The sequence below is a fragment of the Pseudorca crassidens genome, chromosome 4, assembly GCF_039906515.1.
Source record: "Pseudorca crassidens isolate mPseCra1 chromosome 4, mPseCra1.hap1, whole genome shotgun sequence".
NCBI lineage: Eukaryota > Metazoa > Chordata > Mammalia > Artiodactyla > Delphinidae > Pseudorca > Pseudorca crassidens.
The window spans coordinates 143,015,627-143,037,223 of NC_090299.1; the positions used below are offsets into that span (position 1 = coordinate 143,015,627).

Consider the following 21,597-nt stretch of genomic DNA (forward strand, 5'->3'; position numbering starts at 1 on the left):
ATTTTCTAATGTAATATATTCCAATTAATTGCAAAACTAGTTTAATTTTCTTCTCAATCTTTAATATGTGATTTTATCTTGATCTGATTCAGACATATATTTGGCAACAGCAGCTAGATCACAGTTTTCCATTTGTGAATCTATCACCACTATTACAATTTATGGATAATCACATGTCACTTAGCATAAAATGCACTTGGATTTATTCTCTGCCAGGAAGTAATCTTTTACCATCTGCAGTTTGTTATCATATTCTAATTTCACTAATAATGCCTTTCAACATAGTATCAGAAGCATTTCTATTCCTGGGGAAAAAATGTCTATGTACTTTACAGAACTATGAAACAGTTCATAAGGTCAAAAACACTATTTAATAGTTAGCTTGGCCACTGCTAGCAGCAATTATGAAGTGAAAGGAGATAACTCCTGAAAAGCATGGAATAAAATGTGTGGCAACTTTTTCAAAAGACAGCTTCTCACTAAGTCATATGGCCTCTTTTATAAGTTTCTGTGTTCTGCTTTTTTTTTTAAGCAGCACTGTGAAAGTTATTGGAAAGGCCTGTATTTAAATTTTTGATGCTAATTTTTGTGTGCAAGTTACTTAAACATACAAAGATAATGTTTCTTCCAAGGGAAGATACAAAATCAAAACACTAGGCTAGCCTGACAATCTTCCTAATCATTGACACCAGCATGAAAAAATAACAACAACAAAACAACCAAATAAGCATCCTGTATTTCTTTCTCTTTTTAATTTATTATTTATTTTATTTATTTTTGGCTGTGTTGGGTCTTCGTTGCTGTGTGTTGGCTTTCTCTAGTTGCAGCAAGCCGGGGCTACTCTTTGTTGCGGTGCACGGGCTTCTCATTGCGGTGGCTTTTCTTGGGGCACAGGCTCTAGGCACATGGGCTTCAGTAGTTGTGGCACGTGGGCTCAGTAGTTGTGGCTCACCGGCTCTAGAGTGCAGGCTCAGTAGTTGTGGTGCACAGGCTTAGTTGCTCCGCAGCACGTGGGATCTTCCCAGACCAGGGCTAGAACCCGTGTCCCCTTCATTGGCAGGCAGATTCTTAACCACCGTGCCACCAGGGAAGACCAGCCAGCTGTATTTCTCCTATTGCCTAGAAACTGTTGCTTTCAGAGAGGGGAAATGTGTTGGCTCTATAATTTAGAAACCTAGGGTGTATGTGAAGAATCCTGATTTTTAGTTCTGGTTCAAATGTGAATCAGTGATCAGCCTTGGACAAGAATCACTTTTTCTTTCTGGGTTTCAGTTTCTTTTTGCATTAAAGGTGGTGATTAGACTAGATGGTTTCCCAGGAGACATTACACCAATATTTCTCTCTCTCTCTCTCCTTGCTTCTATTACTGATCAATCTTCCCTCTAGTTGGCACATTCTTACTTAATTGGTTGCATTTTGACCTAGAAATATAAAATGGTTTTCTGTTTCTTAAAGTTGGCTTTACATACCTCTGTTTTGATTCATTTTAAGGCCATGTTTGTTTTCCTGTTTCCATGTTGGGGTTGGGAGCTTTTGTAAACCAGAATACTCTTACAAGCTTAAAATGACAAGAGTATAATGGCTTTTATTTATATGCCTGTTTAAACTGCCCCAGCATTAAAAAATTTTTTTCCACTGTGTAAGGGTTTACGACTCTTTCAAAGAAAGGTTTATCTATTTGTAACAGAACCATTTTCTTCTGAATGTGTCTAACATATATACATAGAGACAGAGCACTAAATTTAACACCTTCTATTCCCTCTTCCCCTGTCCCCCCATAAAAAAAGGAGGAAAGGGAATGTTCTAACATAATATTGTGATTACGGACAATTTTTCAGAGACAAAACAGACTAAGATATTAGGATTCATTTGGATTTATATCAAAGAAGAAATCTCTAGAAATACCATTTCTTATGATGACAGTCTCCTTCCTATGTCTTTCCATGAAACACTGCAGTGTTTTATACTTCATAGCACCTTCTCTGTCATACCACCCTGAACTATTCCCACAAATGATATCCAGGGAGATTGTTTTAATGAGACTTTGGGGCTCCAACTGCAAACAAATGTTTTGTCCACATTGGTAATGATATAATGATATTTCCCATAATGTTAGAGATTTCATTTCAAAGCCATTGTTTTTAAATCTCTTTTTACCTTCAGAAATACCTATAAAGCAAATGGTGATCATTATGCCCAATTTGCCTCACACAGCTTTTGTTAATCACAAATGAAAACATGTATGCGAAAGTCCTTTTCTTTTTTCTTTTTCTTTTTTTGACTCGTGAACTTGTTTTTATTTTTATCGGGCTATAGGGGATGGGTTGGGAAATATCTCTGTAAGTTATGCCCTACTAGGGAAATGTCCATTCTAACCTTCCTGGGAGGAGTTTTCAGAGCTTTTCCTTTTTCTTGGAGCTGCTGCTCTTGCTGGCAGCAGCCTCTTCAGGTCTACTGCTGAGAGGCTCCTCCTTGGAAGAGAATTTCCTCTTTTTCTTGGGGACCCTCTTGTTTCCTGACTCTTCAGGGTCACTATCTGGTTCCTCTTTGGGGAAAGATTTCTTCCTCTTGGTAAGACTTCACTGCCAGCTGTCTCTTCAAGATCACTAACCAGCTCCTCCTTAGAAAAAGATTTCTTTTTGGGGGGTTTGGAAGAGACAGATGGGTCTTCCATTCCATTCTGCTGAGGAGCTTCGTGGGGCTTTTGCTTTTCCTTCTTTTTGGGTCTTTCACTTGTCTCCTCACATTCCTCCGGGGTACTACTGCTGTTTTCTGAAGACGCCAGGGTAATCGCAGCCAGCCCTTTCTTTTCCTTCTTCAAGTGTTTCTTCTCCTGTTTCTCCAGCTTCCTAGTAATCTCAGCCGCCGCTTCCTCTGCCTGAACTATTGCCTCCTTCATGACATCCAGATTCTTTGGTGGAATCTCTCCAGTCTCATAGAAGGACAGCTGCTCCTCAGATTGTTCTCGAAGCTTCTCTCCAAATACACTGGTAGGTACCTCAGAGAAGCAATCAATTCGTGAGGCAATACTGCATTTGTCTGCCAGGTATCAGGAGATGCGGCCTTTGTTCTTGGCAGCTGCTCGGCCAATGAAGGTAGAGTGGAAAATGAGTTCATATTTCGGGGTGTTACCCCTTGTCTTCAGGGCTCTCATGCCAAGCCACCACTCCCAGAGGCAGAGGGAAGGCATCCAATGTCACTGATCTGGAAAGTTGGTCCCTGTGCTGGGCCCAGGGTATCACTCAGACACCAGGACTGGCCATGAAAGTCCTTTTTTAACAGCAAAGTAATGCAGTAATATAATTTGTATCACACTTATTCACAGGACTCTACTCTTTTACTTGAAGTAACCTGAAGTATAGTTTGAGGTAACAGATTACTAAAGATTATAATTACTTAGAGACAAATGTCTATAATCATTGATTCAATCACCTATTAAGGACATACCCAAAGGAATACAACAGCAGTGTAATACAACGTGTCCACACTCCTTGGAAGCTTATGGTTGCCTGAAATAGTCTAAGCCACCCAATATTAATCAACAGTAGGCAAGAAGTTTATTTAAAAGAAACTATATAGTAATCACTTAAAAAACTTTTCCTACTACTGATTTTTTGTTTTTTATTTTAATAACTTTTTAACTGTATTTTACTTTATATTATTTTATCTTTTTCTTTCTTTCTTTCTTTTCTTCTCCCTTTTATTCTGAGCCGTGTGGATGACATGCTCTTGGTGCTCCAGTCACACGTCAGGGCTTTGCCTCTGAGTTGGGAGAGCCAAGGTCAGGACATTGGTCCACCAGAGACCTCCCAGCTCCACATAATATCAAACGATGAAAATCACCCAGAGATTTTCAGCTCAACGCCAAGACCCAGCTCCACTCAACGACCAGCAAGCTACAGTGCTGGACACCCTATGCCAAACAACTAGCAAGAAGGGAACAGAACCCCACCCATTAGAAGAGAGGCTGCCTAAAATCATAATAAGGTCACAATCACCCCAAAACACACCACCAGACGTGGACATGCCCACCAGAAAGACAAGATCCTGCCTCATCCACCAGAACATAGGCACCAATCCCCTCTACAAGGAAGCCTACATAACCCACTGAACCAAACTTAGCCACTGGGGGCAGACACCCAAAACAACGGGAACCACAACCAGCAGCCTGTGAAAAGGAGACAACAAGCACAGTAAGTTAAGCAAAATGAGAAAGAGAAACACACAGCAGATGAAGGAGCAAGGTAAAAACCCACCAGACCTAACAAATGAAGAGGAAATAGGCCGTCTACCTGAAAAAGAATTCAAAATAATGATGGCAAAGATGATCCAAAATCTTGGAAATAGAATGAAGAAAATACAAGAAACATTTAACAAGGAACTAGAAGAACTAAAGAGCAAACAATCATGAACAACACAATAAATGAAATTAAAAATTCTCTAGAAGGGATCAATAGCAGAATAACTGAGGCAGAAGAACGGATAAGTGGCCTGGAAGATAAAATAGTAGAAATAACTACCGCAGAGCAGAATAAAGAAAAAAAAATGAAAAGAATTGAGGACAGTTTCAGACACTTCTGGGACAATATTAAATATACCAACATTCGAAATATAGGCATCTCAGAAGAAGAGACAAAGAAAGGGACTGAGAAAATATTTGAAGAGATTATAGTTGAAAACTTTCCTAATATGGGTAAGGAACTAGTCAATCAAGTACAGGAAGCACAGAGAGTTCCAAACAGGATGAAACCAATGAGAAACACGCTAAGACACATATTAATCAAACTGTCAAAAATTAAATACAAAGAAAAAATATTAAAAGCAGAAAGGGAAAAACAACAAATAACATACAAGGGATTCCCCATAAGGTTAACAGCTGATCTTTCAGCAGAAACTCTGCCATTAAATATGGCAGGACATATTTAAAGTGAAAAAAGTGAAACAACTACAACCAAGATTATTACCCTATCCAGCAAGGATCTCATTCAGATTTGACTGAGAAATTAAAACTTTTACAGAAAAGCAAAAGCTAAGAGAACTCAGCACCACCAAACCAACTTTACAACAAATGCTAAAGGAACTTCTCTAGGCAGGAAACACAAGAGAAGGGAAAGACCTACAATAAAAACCCCAAAACAATTAAAAAATGGTAACAGGAACATACATACCGATAATTACCTTAAATGTAAATGGATTAAATGCTCCAACCAAAAGACATACAATGGCTAAATGGATACAAAAACAAGACCGTATATGCTGTCTACAAGAGACCCACTTCAGACCTAGGGACACATACAGACTGAAAGTGAGGGGATGAAAAAAGATATTCCATGCAAATGGAAATCAAAAGGAAGCTGGAGTAGCAATTCTCATATCAGACAAAATAGACTTTAAAATAAAGACTACTACAAGAGACAAAGAAGGACACACATAATGATGAAGGGATCAAACCAAGAAGAAGATATAACAATTGCAAATATTTATGCACCCAACATAGTAGCACATCAATACATAAGGAAAATACTAACAGCCATAAAAGGGGAAATCAACAGTTACACAATCATAGTAGGGGACTTTAACACCCCACTTTCACCAATGGACAGATCATCCAAAATGAAAATAAATAAGGAAACACCAGCTTTAAATGACACATTAAACAAGATGGGCTTAATTGATATTTATAGGACATTTCATCCAAAAACAACAGAATACACTTTCTTCTCAAGTGCTCATGGAACATTCTCCAGGAGAGATCATATAGTGGGTCACAAGTCAAGCCTTGCTAAAATTAAGAATACTGAAATCATATCAAGTATCTTTTCTGACTACGATGCTGTGAGACTAGTTATCAATTATAGGAAAAATTCTGTAAAAAATACAAACACATGGTGGCTAAACAATATACTACTTAATAACCAAGAGATCACTGAAAAATCAAAGAGGAAATCAAAAAATACCTAGAAATAAATGACAATGAAAACACGACAACCCCAAAACTATGGGATGCAGCAAAAGCAGTTCCAAGAGGGAAATTTATAGCAATACAATCTTACCTTAGGAAACAAGAAACATCTCAAATAAACAACCTAAACCTACACCTAAAACAATTAGATAAAGAGAACAGAAAAACCCCAAAATTTAGCAGAAGGAAATAAATCATAAAGATGAGATCAGAAATAAATGAAAAAGAAATGAAGGAAATGATAGCAAATATCAATAAAACTAAAACCCGGTGCTTTAAGAAGATAAACAAATTTGAAAAATCATTAGCCAGACTCAGCAAGAAAGAAAGGGAGAAGCTCAAATCAATAGAATTAGAAATGTAAAGGGAAAGTAACAACTGACACTGCAGAAATACAAAGGATCATGGGAGATTTCTACAAGCAACTCTATGCCAATAAAATGGACAACCTGGAAGAAATGGACAAATTCTTAGAAATGCACAACCTTCTGAGACTGAACCAGGAAGAAATAGAAAATATGAACAGACCAATCACAAGCACTGAAATTGAAACTGTGATTAAAAATCTTCCAACAAACAAAAGCCCAGGACCAGATGGCTTCACAGGCAAATTCTATAAAACATTTAGAGAAGAGCTAACACCTATCCTTCTCAAACTCTTCCAAGATATAGCAGAGGGAGGAACACTCCCAAACTGATTCTACGAGGCCATCATCACCCTGATACCAAAACCAGACAAGGATGTCACAAAGAAAGAAAACTACAGGCCAATATCACTGATGAACATAGATGCAGAAATCCTCAACAAAATACTAGCAAACAGAATCCAACAGCACATTAAAAGGATCATATACCATGATCAAGTGGGGTTTATTCCAGGAATGCAAGGATTCTTCAGTATATGCAAATCAATCAACGTGATACACCATATTAAAACATTGAAGGAGAAAAACCATATGATCATCTCAATAGATGCAGAGAAAGCTTTCGACAAAATTCAACGCCCATTTTTGATAAAAACCCTGCAGAAAGTAGGCACAGAGGGAACTTTCCTCAACATAATAAAAGCCACATATGACAAACCCACAGCTAACATCGTCCTCAGTGGTGAAAAACTGAAACAATTTCCACTAAGATCAGGAACAAGACAAGACTGCCCACTCTCACCACACTTCTTCAACATCGTTTCGGAAGTTTTAGCCACAGCAATCAGAGAAGGAAGGAAATAAAAGGAATCCAAATCAGATAAGAAGAAGTAAAGCTGTCACTGTTTGCAGATGACATGATACTATACATAGAGAATCCTAGATGCTACCAGAAAACTACTAGAGCTAATCAATGAATTTGGTAAAGTAGCAGGATACAAAATTAATGCACAGAAATCTCTGGCATTCCTATACACTAATGATGAAAAATCTGAAAGTGAAATTAAGAAAACACTCCCATTTACCACTGCAACAAAAAGAATAAAATACCTAGGAATAAACCTACCTAAGGAGACAAAAGACCTGTATGCAGAAAATTATAAGACACTGATGAAAGAAATTAAAGATGATAAAAATAGATGCAGAGATATACCATGATCTTGGATTGGAAAAATCAACAGTGTGAAAATGACTCTACTACCCAAAGCAATCTACAGATTCAATGCAATCCCTATCAAACTACCAATGGCATTTTTCACAGAACTAGAACAAAAAAGTTCACAATTTGTATGGAAACACAAAAGACCCCAAACAGCCAAAGCAATCTTGAGAAAGAAATACAGAGTTGGAGGAATAAGGCTCCCTGACTTCAGACTACACTACAAAGCTACAGTAATCAAGACAATATGGTACTGATACAAAAACAGAAATATAGATCAATGGAACAGGAGAGAAAGCCCAGAGATAAACCCATGCACATATGGTCACCTTATCTTTGATAAAGGAGGCAAGAATATACAATGGAGAAAAGACAGCCTCTTCAATAAGTGGCGCTGGGAAAACTGGACAGCTATTTGTAAAAGAATGAAATTAGAACACTCCCTAACACCATACACAAAAATAAACTCAAAATGGATTAAAGACCTAAATGTAAGGTCAGACATTATCAAATTCTTAGAGGAAAACACAGGCAGAACACTCTATGACATAAATCACAGCAAGATCCTTTTTGACCCACCACCTAGAGAAATGGAACTAAAAACAGAAATAAATGAATGGGACCTCATGAAACTTAAAAGCTTTTGCACAGCAAAGGAAACCATAAACAAGATTAAAAGACAACCCTCAGAATGGGAGAAAGTATTTGCAAATGAAGCAACTGACAAAGGATTAATCTCCAAAATTTACAAGCAGCTCATGCAGCTCAATATCAAAAAACAAACAACCCAATCCAAAAATGGGCAGAAGGCCTAAATAGAAATTTCTCCAAAGAAGATATACAGATTGCCAACAAACACATGAAAGGATGCTCAACATCATTAATCATTAGCGAAATACAAATGAAAACTACAATGCGACATCATCTCACACCGGTCAGAATGGCCATCATCAAAAAAATCTATAAACATTTAATGCTGGAGAGGGTGTGGAGATAAGGGAACCCTCATACATTGTTGGTGGGAAAGTAAATTGATACAGCCACTATGGTGAACAGTATGGAGGTTCCTTAAAAAACTAAAGATGAAATTACCATACAACCCAGCAATCCCACTACTGGGCATATACCCTGAGAAAACCATAATTCAAAAAGAGTCATGTACCACAATGTTCATTGCAGCTCTATTTACAATAACCAGGATATGTAAGCAAGGTAAGTGTCCATTGACAGATGAATGGATAAGGAAGACGTGCACATATATACAATGGAATATTACTCAGCTATAAAAAGAAATGAAATTGTGTTATTTTTAGTGAGGTGGATGGACCTACAGTCTGTCATACAGAGTGAAGTAAGTAAGCAAGAGAAAAACAAATACCATATGCTAACACATATATCTGGAATCTAAAAAAAAAAAAAAAAAAAAAGTCATGGTGAACCTAGGGGGAAGACAGAAATAAATACGCAGACCTACTAGAGAATGGACTTGAGGACATGGGGAGGGGGAAGGGTAAGCTGGGACAAAGTGAGAGACGGTAGTGTATATATGGACATATATATACTACCAAATGTGGAATAGATAGCTAGTGGGAAGCAGTCGCATAGCACAGTGAGATCAGCTCAGTGCTTTGTGATCAGCTAGAGGGGTGGGATAGGGAGGGTGGGAGGGAGGGAGAAGCAAGAGGGAAGAGATATAGGGATATATGTGTATATATATATATATATATATATATATATATATAACTGATTCACTTTGTTATAAAGCAGAAACTAACACACCATTGTAAAGCAATTGTACTCCAATAAAAACGTTAAAAAAATAAATAAAAGAAACCATATTGCTACGTATGCAAATATTATTTGGGTTCAAATAGGCCACACATTTTATTATGAGTTGCATCAATTTTGCCTGAAGTAGTTGGTTAATTTTTTTGCTAAAGTAGAACAATAACTCTTAAGTCCCATAAAAGGGTACCATGTTCTTATTCATTTTTCTATTAGCACAGAGTTCATGCTTAAGAAATACTTGATGAACCAAAAATAAGATGGATCTTGAAGGAGCGTTTGATCTTGATAACTGAGGAAGCAGGAGAATGGTATCCTGGAATGTGGAGGGAGGAAAGATCTAAATAATGAGGTTCTTTTTCCTTTGGGAAAAGCAATACCAGACCACTGTGACACAATCTTCCTCTTATTTGAAGGTTCATAAGTAATATGGCAAAAGAGATAATTCAAGAAGCAACAGAACTCTAATTTCAAAACACGTATACCATCTCTAGACTCCTGGGCAACCTCACTGAGAATAATTCAACTTATAGTGCAGCAATCAGAGTGGTTTGTCCAAGTGTTAGCCTAAGAGGAGAAATTTTAGAGTACTAGGACTTGTAAATGCCATAGAGGAGTAGTCACGTATGTGTCAGGCAGAGAGAACTGCTGATTAGGTAACGATTTTTCCAGGCACGTGTTTACCCAGGAATAGCAATAGTAATCACTCTCATCCTCTTAAAATAATGCCCTGTTTACTGAGTAAAGCTTTCATAGTAATGAGAAGAAACAAATGTAGTCAAGTCACTATGTTGCTCTTCTCCATATATCTTGGTACCAGTACATGCTGATTTTCTATGGAATGTATAATACAGAGATAGCACAAATACCATTTGAAAGATATTTAGGGCAGAATAAAATCTAAACTCAAATGCACTGGTTACATGTGTATTCTGAAACTAGAGTGCCTGGGTTTTCATTCCAGGACCTGTGCTTTTTATCTGTAAGACTTTAGGGAAGTTATTTAACCTGTAAGGGTCTTATTTCCTTAACACTAAAGTGGAAATGATATGAATACATACTAGTAAGAATTAAATTAGTTAATATATTTTAGGGCAGTGCCTGATACACAGTGAGTGCTCAGTAAAAGTTAGACAATGGTTTTAAATTTGAATTTTTAACAGACTAGACTTCAGGAAGGGATGCTATAAACTAGTCTATTAGGAAAGGCAGATAGGATATGGCTAGGATATCGCTTAAAAAACAAAGGAAAATGAAGTAAGGTAGTAGAGAAAATTTCAAGTCACTATCCATGCAGCAAATGACTACTGGATTCCTATTATGTGCAAAGCTGTGTTTGAATATTATAATTCAAGAATATTATAGATTCCATGAAATTCCTTTTTGCATTTCAAGCTACAGTTCTGAATTTTAGTTTTTTAACTATTCTGGAAATGTTCCCATCCTATATTTCTTACGTGGTTTCTTTTACTAGAATTTTCTGAAGGAGATCAAACCAGTTTTCCAAGCTGGGCATGCCTTAGAGCTACACATACGTTATGACTGGTAGTGATTACCCACAGACAGTCACCTCTTTTGGCCCTTCCATGAATGCAATCATAGAAATCAGCTAAAATAATTAAAGGTATCAGCTTGAAATGTTCTCTCATTGTGAGTAAATAAACTTGTACAAAATGCATATATCCCTGAAACATCTTGCTAAGACAGTATAATTGTGCTGAAAAGAAACCAATGTCAATGACCCACAGTGACTAGTTTTTTATCAGAATTTAAATGACATCTTCCTTTAAATATAATCTCTTGGTTTACATCATTTTAAAACTAGGTTTAGATGTTCTTATGATTCTTAGAACTCATAGCATTCTTTCTCTACCCATAAGTTAAATGAAAAATGCAAATAAAATTTACTATTATCTTAAAAAATCTTTTAAAAAAGTTTGACACATTTTTTTGGCCTATATTCCCTCTTTCTTAACTTTATATTGAAAAACGCAAATATGTGATAATCTGTATCTTATTCAATTACCATTCTTTAAACATTAAATTAGCTTAGGGGATCATCATTTCCATTTATAAAACAAGAACACAATGATTTGCCAAATGTATAATAGAAATAAGTAGCAAAGCTACTTGGAATAAACTTATTGTTCCATTGATTCATCACTGAAATTTTAAGAACAATGATCACTAGACTAAAACAAACTAAACTAAATCATTAAAGTGAAATGTCTTTAAATGTATGCAAATGTATTTAGGAGACTGACACCAAAGACCTGGGATGCAATAGAAAATGGGAAATGGTGTTGACTTCATTTCTTTTCAAGTTTTGGATGTAAAGGACAACAATCTTTGGTTCAGGGGAAAAGGCCTGGAAGTTTGGGTAAACCCATTCTTTAAATAGTGATTCTCAGCAGTAAGTTCTACCTTGATCAACCCAATCTAGGGCCAGCTAGTCTATACAGGCTTTGTATTTGCTTATTAGGGAGACTACACTTGGAAGAAACAGCTTAGACAAATGCAGCTGGGCATTGAGAGAGAAATATAACAATCCATTGTTCTTGGAGCTCTTGAATTTAACTAGTATATGTCCTAAGGAGCTAGTGAATGCTGATATAAAATTAGCTTGTATTTCTAAAATTACAATTCTATCATTATAATTTATAAAATTATAAAATTAGCTTCTATTTCCAAAGCCCAAAGCATTATGGTTGCATTCTTACATTACTATTTCAAAGCAGAAAAATAAATGCATACAGGAGAATTATGTAGAAAAATGTTATTTTTGATTTTATTCTCTGTAAGTGGTGATAGAAAAAAATATAAGAAGTATATATACTACTTATATATGAATAAGTAGTATTATAATGAGTGCTATAATATTATATTCTTATATACTGTATACTGTTGTATTTAATATAGTAAATGTATAATATATACTCTATATTATATATACACACATATATACTACTTATATTATTTAACCTTTGATACCATGGGACACTGAGAAAAGACAATTCAATTTGATTTAAACAAATATATATTAAGAAGCTGTACTATGGACTTTGGTGAATAAAATACAATTCTTCTATATAAACATCTTATGAAGGGATAAACGCAGCTTTGATATGTAACTTCTGAAATAAAATTTTCAAGTCTCAGTTTATTCACCTGCAAAATGAGGGTACTAATGCTTATAGGCATTAAGTTTGGAAATAGTATAATATGTGAACAATGTAAGCTATTATTGCAGCTATTAATTGATAGTTATGCATTGGTTTCAGAAATGCAAAACTGTATAAAATGAAATTGTATTTGTTCCCAAACAGAAAAATACATTTTAGAAAAATGAACCTTAGCATCTGCAATTTTCACAACTCACAGAAAACCAACAGCCATATCATCCTCAGCATCATTCAAGATCATTTCTTATGTTTCACTCTATAAATTTGAATACAGTAATGTTTAGGCTGCCTAAATGGGTAGAAAATGAGATTTGTTTACAAAGAGTTAGGAGGAATTAATTACAGATTTGCTGCCCTGAGTAAAACTAAAGTTTGTTGTAAAACTCGATTGTTATCAAGTATGTATCTTCTGCACATAATTCCTTATGGAATATCCATTAAGGATTAGGCTAAAGTGGATCAAATTGTGCACTGAAACAGAATCCTTGGTATATAATATTAATTAATAGATATGAGTGAAAACATATACACTCTTGGTGCTAACCTCTTTTTTTTTTTTAATTTATTTCGCCATGCCACACAGCATGTGGTATCCCAGTTCCCCAACCCCCATCCCCTGAAGTGGAAGCACAGAATTCTAACCACTAGACCACCAGGTAAGTCCCTCAATCTCTTTTAATTAAAGGTAAATGAGATCATCATAATTCCAAGCTGCAAATGATTTTCATATGTTGAATTTTACCATACTATTTTTCCATTTTTTCTGCCTTACAAGAAAAGTGAAGGGAATATCAGAGTATCACTGCTGATAAATAAGAGCCTTAAAATACAATGCAGTTATCTTAGTACAATAAATTGGGGGCTTGCTCATTTTGAATAATAACGTATCCAACATGACAGATACTGTTGTATTAGGATAAACTTTTCCAGCAACCTGTTTCGTGATAGATACATGGAATTTTAATCTGCTCTTTTAAAGACAGTGATGACCTCGATGCAAATAATGTAAGTCAGAAACAACCACTCCCCTAATATGAGCACTGATATGGAAACTGCTTCCTTTTCTGAAAACGGAAAATATTTTTATAGCATCAAGTCTACCTTTGTTCCCTTGAAAGAGTACAAAAGTACTGAATTGAGTCTGAAACCACCTAAAGGTTTATTTTTTAAAAATGTGTAATGGACATCTCTTTTTAGTCCTGAAGTGACCCTGACAGACTCTAGTTGCATTTTCTGAAGAGTATGAATGAAGGGATTAGACCAATGAGTAAAATATCAGGAGGAATTAGAGTCCAAGAGGATATGTGATATTTGTGTTTATACTGTGTTCACATCATTGCAAGGAGTATAGCTATTGGAGAACATCTCATATTTATGTTAAGAAATGATCTTTGGTGAATATGTCAACTGTTATCTTCAGCTTCTAGCCAGAAAGACATTACACAAGAAGTAGAAATGTATAATATTCTTTAGACCTGTGTATGGATCCAAGGATAACTTCATCTGTAATTGGTATATTATTCCTCCTTTTCTTCTTCCTCCTTCCCTTACTTTAATTTTGGTAAATATAAAGTGTGAAAAGAAAATAACACTCACCCCAATTCCCACCTTTAATTGATCACATTATCCAATCTCATTCCTAAATTAAAGATAGAATTATGAGATTTGGATATTATATAAATGAGAAGACCATAAGCCAAAACTACATTAAAGAATACTACTGGACTTCTGGTTTCTGGTTTTGCATGTAAGGAGCTTGGGGGTGGCCATGCTGTCCTAGCAATGAGTAAAAAACTGAAGAGACTGAAAAGCCAACAAACTTTCTTGGTTCCATAAGATAGGAGGAAACAGGGCAAACCACTGCCCCCGATATGGAAAGAAAGACAGACAAATATAAGTCATCACAGCTGACCAGCTTACCAGAGCAGGGATTCACTAGGGAAACCACCAGAAACCAATGCCTGAGTAGACTAAACTGAATTGTAATTGATTAATTGCTGGAGGGCCATGGCAGACAACTTTGAGAGTTAAAAACTCCAAAGAGTCCCAGTCATGGGAGGGATGCCACAGTATTGTGAGATTTGCTTCCAGGAGCTTGACCACATTCCTGCAGTAAATGTCAGAGAAAAATCCTTTTGAGTTTTGGCAGGGGGACAAGAAAAGGAACCATTTTGAAATATACCAGAGCACTCTGTTCCTCTTAACAAGGCCTATCATTAAGGGATACTACTTAACCAGAGCCTAACTTTCTGGGGTATTATCATTGCCTAACTTACCTGAGGAAGGGAAATACCCAATTCTAGCCTGCTCTAGCCATCCTCTCCCACTTTAGTGGGGAGAAAAACTGAGAAACACTTGTGAAGTTCACAATGCAGAGATATAAGTTCACTAAAAGATGGATACCTGATCATAGGACTATAGAATGCTTCCCCTCCTCCTATACCATCATCACATTACTAAAGGCCTACTTACAGCAGTTCTTTTTACCCAGTATATCATGTCTGGTTATCAAGGTAAAATTACTAGTCATACAAGAAGGCAAAAACACAATTTGAAGAGACAGAGCAAGCATCAGAATATGACATGGCAGGTATGTTAGCATCATCAGACCAGGAATTTAAAACTACTGATTTGTACGCTAAGGGATCCAATGGATAAAGCAGATAGCCTGCAAAAACAGATGGACAATATAAGCAGAGTATCAGAAATCCTAAGAAAAAGCCAAAATGCAATGCTAGAGATTGAAAAACACTGTAACCAAAATGAAGGATGCCTTTGATGTGCTTATTAGTAGATTGGACATGACTGAGGAAACATCCCTGAACTAGAGAATATATCAATAGAACCCTCAAAAACCAAAAAGCAAAGAGAACAAAAACTGAACAAAACAAAATAAAAACAAACAAAAACAGAATGGACTATCCAAGGTCTGTAGGGGAACTACAAATGGTATATAAGTGTAATGGGAGTACTAGAAGAGGAAGAAAGAGAAAGAAATAGAAGAAATATTCGAAACAATGACTGAGAATTTCCCCAAATTAATGTCAAATACTAAATCACAGATCCAGAAAGCTTATAAAGCACCAGAGGATAAATGCCCAAAACACTAAAACCAGACATATCATTTTTAAGTTACAAAAAAATAAAGATAAAGAAAAAATTCGGAAAGAAGCCAGAGGGCAAAAATACCTTACCTATAGACGAACGAAGATAAGAATTACATCTGACTTCTCAGAAATCATGCACTCCAGAAAAGAGTAGAGTGAAATATTTAAACTGTTGTGAGAAAAAAAAACAGCAACCTAGAATTCTGTACTGTGAGAAATTATCTTTCAAAAGTGAAAGGTAAATAAAGACTTTATCAGACAATCAAAAATTGAGGAAATTTGTTGCCAATAGATTTATTATGAAAGAAGTCCTTTAGAGAGAAATAAAATAACAGAGGTCAGAAGCTCAGATCTATATAAAAACAGTAAAAGCATCAAAGAAGCAACATATGAAAAAAAAATCAAAACTTTTTATTTTTCTTATTCTTTTCAAAATAATAATAACAACAGTATATGATTATGTATGTTTATTATATATATATAGTATATTTGTTTATATATAAGTAAAATTAATGACCCTAATGATACAGAGATGGGGGAAAGAATAAAGATTATTTTGATATTATAAGGTACTCACACTACCCATGAAGTGGTAGAGTACTATTTGAAAGTGAAGTTGGATTAGATGTAAATGGATTGTAAAATCTAGGGCAATCACTAAAAAAAAGTAAAAAAATAAATATAATGTATCTGCTAAGACAGAAAACTGAATTACACAGAATACTCACACAAAAACCAGAAAAAGCAGAGAAAGACTGAAAGACAAAAATTGGAACAAAGAATAAGGGTAACAACAGATAACAGTAACAAATATGGTAGACATCAACCCAACTATATCAATAATCACTTTGAAGGTCAATGGCCTAAATTTACCAATTAAAAGATAGAGACTGTCAGAGTGTATTGAAAAGCACAACCCAACTGTATGTTGTATACAAGAAACTCACTTTAAATATAAAGTCATATAGATTAAAAGTAAATGGTTAGAGAAAATTATACCATGCTAATACTAATTAAAAGAAAGCAGGAGTAGTTATATTAATTTTGAACAGAGCAGGCATCAAAGTAAGAAAAGTTTTAGGGATAAGAAGGGCATTACATAATGATTAAGGGGTCAATTCTCCAAGAAGTCATAACAACCCTTCCTGTGTATGGACCTAACAACAGAGCGCCAAACTACATGAGGCAAAAACTGACAGAACTACGTGGATAAATAGATGAATACACTATCACGGTTGTAGACTTCAACACCATCTGTCCACCAGAAATGGACAGATCGAGCGGACAGAAAGTCATTAAGAATATAGCTGAACTCAACAACACCATCAATCAACTGGATATAATTGACATCTGTAGACTACTTTATATAACAAGAGCAGAATACACATTCTGATCAAGCTCCCATGAAACATTCACCAAGATAGACCACATTCTGGACCATGAAACACATCTTAACAAATTAAAAAAAAAAAAGAAATCACACAATTTTGCTCTCAAACTAGAAATCAATAACAGGAAGAATTAAACTAGAAATCAATAACAGGAAGATGACTGGGAAATCCCCAAATATGTGGAGATTAAACAACACACTTCTAAAGAACAGTTCGGTCAAAGAAGAAATCTCAAGAGAAATTTAAAAATACTTTGAGCTAAAAGAAAATAAAAACACAGCTTACCAAAATTTGTGAGAAGGAGTGAAAGCAGTGCTTGGAGATTTATAGCATTGAATATCTATATTAGAAAAGAGAGACCTAAAATCAATAAAACATATTGTCTCTCTAGCTCAGTGTGATATCTAAGTATCTAAGAAGCCATACAAATCGTGGGTGCTTACCTATTCCTTTGAAACCAAACTGTGTTCCAGTGTAGAAAAAGGTACTTTCAGAAGTTGCGTCTGACAGGTTGGGAGACCATTCCAGAGAGGACTCCTGTATCTGTCCCTAGTTTTTAGTTGTATTCTTTGCCAATCATTAGTAAGGGTGGGTGTTGAGTAATACTTGTGAGACGGTTGTCTGCTTTGACAATTCAGTCCTTTGTGGTACAAGCAGTTCCCAATTCTTCACTCTTTTCCTTAATAGAATTGTACATCCCTATCACTGATGTTGCAGCATCCATCACTGGAATTGCCAGAGTTTTATTTCCCTGCCCATTGACGTGGGCTTGGCCATGTGACTTGTCAAAGTCAATGGAATGCTAGTAGCTATGCTTTGGGGCTGGTCTGTGGTGCTTCCTGTATCCATCATAAAAAGAGCCTTACATACAGCCTGAATTGGAGTCCCTCCAGTCCACTCACAGACCTGAGTGAGAAAAATGCTTTCATTTTAAGCCCCTAAAATTTTGAGATATTTGTTAGACTTCATCAAAAATAGGAGAAATCTGACAAACACATAGCATTAAAATAAATATTTCTAGAATGGCATTTCACTCTGTCGGTACTGTACAATTAAATCTTCAAACTTGCATTCAATTAACTAGCCAACTGGCTTCTATAAATTCTGTAAATTTACTCTTGAACAAACAAAATAACTTAAAGACATTTAAAAAATGATGGCATGGGTAAAAACACGTTTGTTGAACAAACATATATTGAGAATTTACAATGATCTAATTCTTCCTGCCTATTCTGGTTCATCTGATCAGCACTTACGATCTCGTGCAATTACAATTGTCATCAAGTTAACATAAATACTGCTCCATTTCATTATATAATCATGCTTATATAGAGAGGTTGATACTAGCACTGAAAACATGTGACTTTTGGAAAGAAATATATCTATTGAAATATATAGATCATTCAAAAAGAAATACTGATTAATATTGTCATCTATTCAACACATTACTCTCTAGAGATGTAGCAAGTATTCAGAAATCTACTCTCTATAAGGGTGTGAGAAATCAGAGGAAGATAAGTAAGAAAATTTATTTCCTACAACTTGAAGAATCTGATTTTTATTTTCTCAGTACAGGAAATGAAGTCAACATAGCTATGACAAACTACACCGAGACGGTATCAGATTGACTGGGCCCAGGGGATAGAGGCTGCTGCTAGCCTCATTAACTGGGGAATCTAAAATTCTGTCAAATTACATACACAGAGAGGTTTACAAATAAACAGCAGCATTTCATGCCAAAGCAAACTCTCCATCAAAATATCTAGCTGTGCTTTGACTAAACATAGACTCCCTATTGGTCTTAATTTAAACTACAGGCAGACAAAGAAACAGATCTCTGAGAAAAGAGTAAATTAAAAAAAGTTTACTTACAAAGCGCCAGTTTGTGGGCACTTTGAATTCTACATGAAAAATATTAAAGATGGCAGTCGTCTAGATAATTTGAAAAAATTAGGTATCAATATAATAGGTAGAAGTAGCAGGTTTATACATTAGTGATCTTGTTTTGTTTTGTAAAGATAAGAAAATAGTTTAGAAACACACTTATAAGAATAGTTTTTATAGTAGTCTGTATATGTCAATCCCAATCTCCCAACTTATCCCTCCCCCACTTACCCCTTAGTAACCTAAATTTGTTTTCTACATTTGTGACTCTATTTCTGTTTTGTAAATAGGTTCATTTGTACCAATTTTTTAGATTCCACATAGAAGCGATATCATATGATATTTGTCTTTCTCTGACTTACTGCACTCAGTATGACAATCTCTAGGTCCATCCACGTCACCGCAAATGGCGTTATTTCATTCTTTTTTATGGCTGAGTAATATTCCATTGTATATATGCAATCTTCTTTATCCATTCACACTACTATACATAAAATAGATAAGTAATAAGAACATACTGTATAGCCCAGGGAACTCTACTCAATACTCCGTAATGACCAAAATGGGAATAGAATCTAAAAGAGTGGCTATATGTATAACTGATTCACTTTGCTGTACAGCAGAAACTAAAAAACATCAAATTAATTAATTTAAAAATACTTTTAAAATTATTTTATTTGTAAAACAGAATGAGGAAAGTTTAAGAACTCGGTGAGCAACAGAACAGTTTCTCTCATTTATCTTTGTATGTGGCATAAAATATGTATTTAATTATCTTTTTCTTGACAGATGAATGTTAACCAAACTAATATTTGCTACATACATAGTACCAAAAACGTACTGTTCTTAATATGTTCCATAACATTCAAATGTCCAAACTGGACAACATAAAATTGAAATAATTTGATTCAGCCATTAGTCCAGTGGTTCTTAACTAGGGACAGCTCTGAATGCCAGGTGACATCTGGCAGTGTTTGTAGACATTTATTTTTAACATCAGGATGTGAGGGATGTTCCCAGCAGCAAGAGAATATCCTAAAGACGCTGTTCAATATCCTACACATGACGTCCTCTCAACACACACACAACAACTGAGCCTCCAGTCCAGATGTGAATTGTGCTTAATTTAAGCAACCCCATCTTAGTCTGAAATGAAACAACTCATTTGTCCAGATAATTTGACTTTCATTTCAATCATTAGTAAAAGTTGGAGAAATCTGCATACCTTTTTCTATTCTAGATCGGAAGATTAACATGCTATACTCATTTGCCTTAATTATGTTTCTGCATCTCAGACATGCATTTCAAATGTTATCAAATGGAAGTGTATTCCTTGCATTAACCTGATTGATGTACTTGCGTTATATGTACTTGCCACTTAGCAAGCTCAAATTACAGAGAGCTCCTAGTGTTTCTAGAGATAGAATGTATTTTTTGGTGAGATTTTGCAAGATGGCTGTCTTTCTACAGTGTGATTAAGTGCAATACAAATGATTATATGGTGTCAGGACAGATTGAATACACTGCCTTTTTTGCTGCAAGAGCATTGCTAACATTCTGATACCAAAGTGAACTGAGCACTAGAAATCTCTTTTATAATAGAATATAATATAATAGAATAGAATATTTTAATATATTAACCTTGCATTAAATTCATGGATGAAGAAAAACACATATTTGAAATGAGCCAAATGAAAGATACCTTTAACTAGGATATTTTAAAATAATTTTAGGTATTAAACTGTACATATACAATGGACTTTAAGAAAACTCAGTATGTACTAGCAAGAAAAATTTGTACAATATAGAAGTTGAGAGATTCAGGGAACTTTTCTATTTTCTTAAACTAAACAAGATTCTAACTTGGATCATGATTTAAGCAATATGATCAGTATCTTCAGGAGATTGGTTCTAGGATCCTAGCAGATACCAAATCCACGAATGCTCAAGTCCCTTATATAAAATGGTGTAGTATTTGCATGTAACCAACCTACTGTACATCCTACCACATACTTTAAAAAAAAAATGAAGCTCTAATTGGCTTTATTCAACAATTCATGAATCTGGCAGCATCCCATCTAGCAAGTAGAGAGGAACTCCAAAGGGCTACAGAAAGGGAGAGGTTTTTAATAGTAGGACAAGGAAGTTATCAAAAAAAAAAAAAAAAAAAAGATTATTTCAGGCTTAGATGACCTACCTATGGGGGAAGAAAGGGGTCTTTGTGGCAGATGACTTCATCTTCCTTTGGGGGTTGGAGAGGGCCTAAGTGACAGATTACCTCGTTGGTGCTGACCAGCAAATTCCCAACTGACTGGTTAAGGCTCCCCTTCTAAGGGAGGCAGAAGCTTCAATTAGGCTAGGTATTAAGCCTTGGTTTGGTCATCCTACCAGGTACCTGAAATCATCTCTAGGTTACTTATAACACCTAATACAGTGTAAGTGTTACGTAAATAGTTGTAAATGCAATGTAAATGCTACGTAAATGTAAATAGTTGTAACAAATTCAAGTTTTGCTTTTTGGAACTTTCTAGAGGGCTTTTTTCCCGCAAATATTTTCGATGCACAGTTGGTTGAATCCGTGGAGCCAAATGTAATGGCACACAAAGTGGACAGCTTGCTGGTTACCAAATCCAACAGATCTGAAGAACTACTCTTCAAAAAAAGAGGGAAGATTTTATTGGCAAATCTTAGTAGTTGAATTA

The 21,597-nt window shown here is 35.4% G+C and overlaps 1 protein-coding gene and 1 pseudogene across 3 annotated transcripts in view; both read right to left on the minus strand.

Moving 5' to 3' along the window:
- GRID2 (glutamate ionotropic receptor delta type subunit 2) overlaps window positions 1-21,597 on the minus strand; it is a 1,388,195-nt gene that overhangs the window by 698,602 nt on the left and 667,996 nt on the right. The gene's annotated exons all lie outside the window — the stretch shown is intronic.
- On the minus strand, window positions 36-4,124 carry LOC137223279 (nucleolar protein 56 pseudogene; annotated as a pseudogene).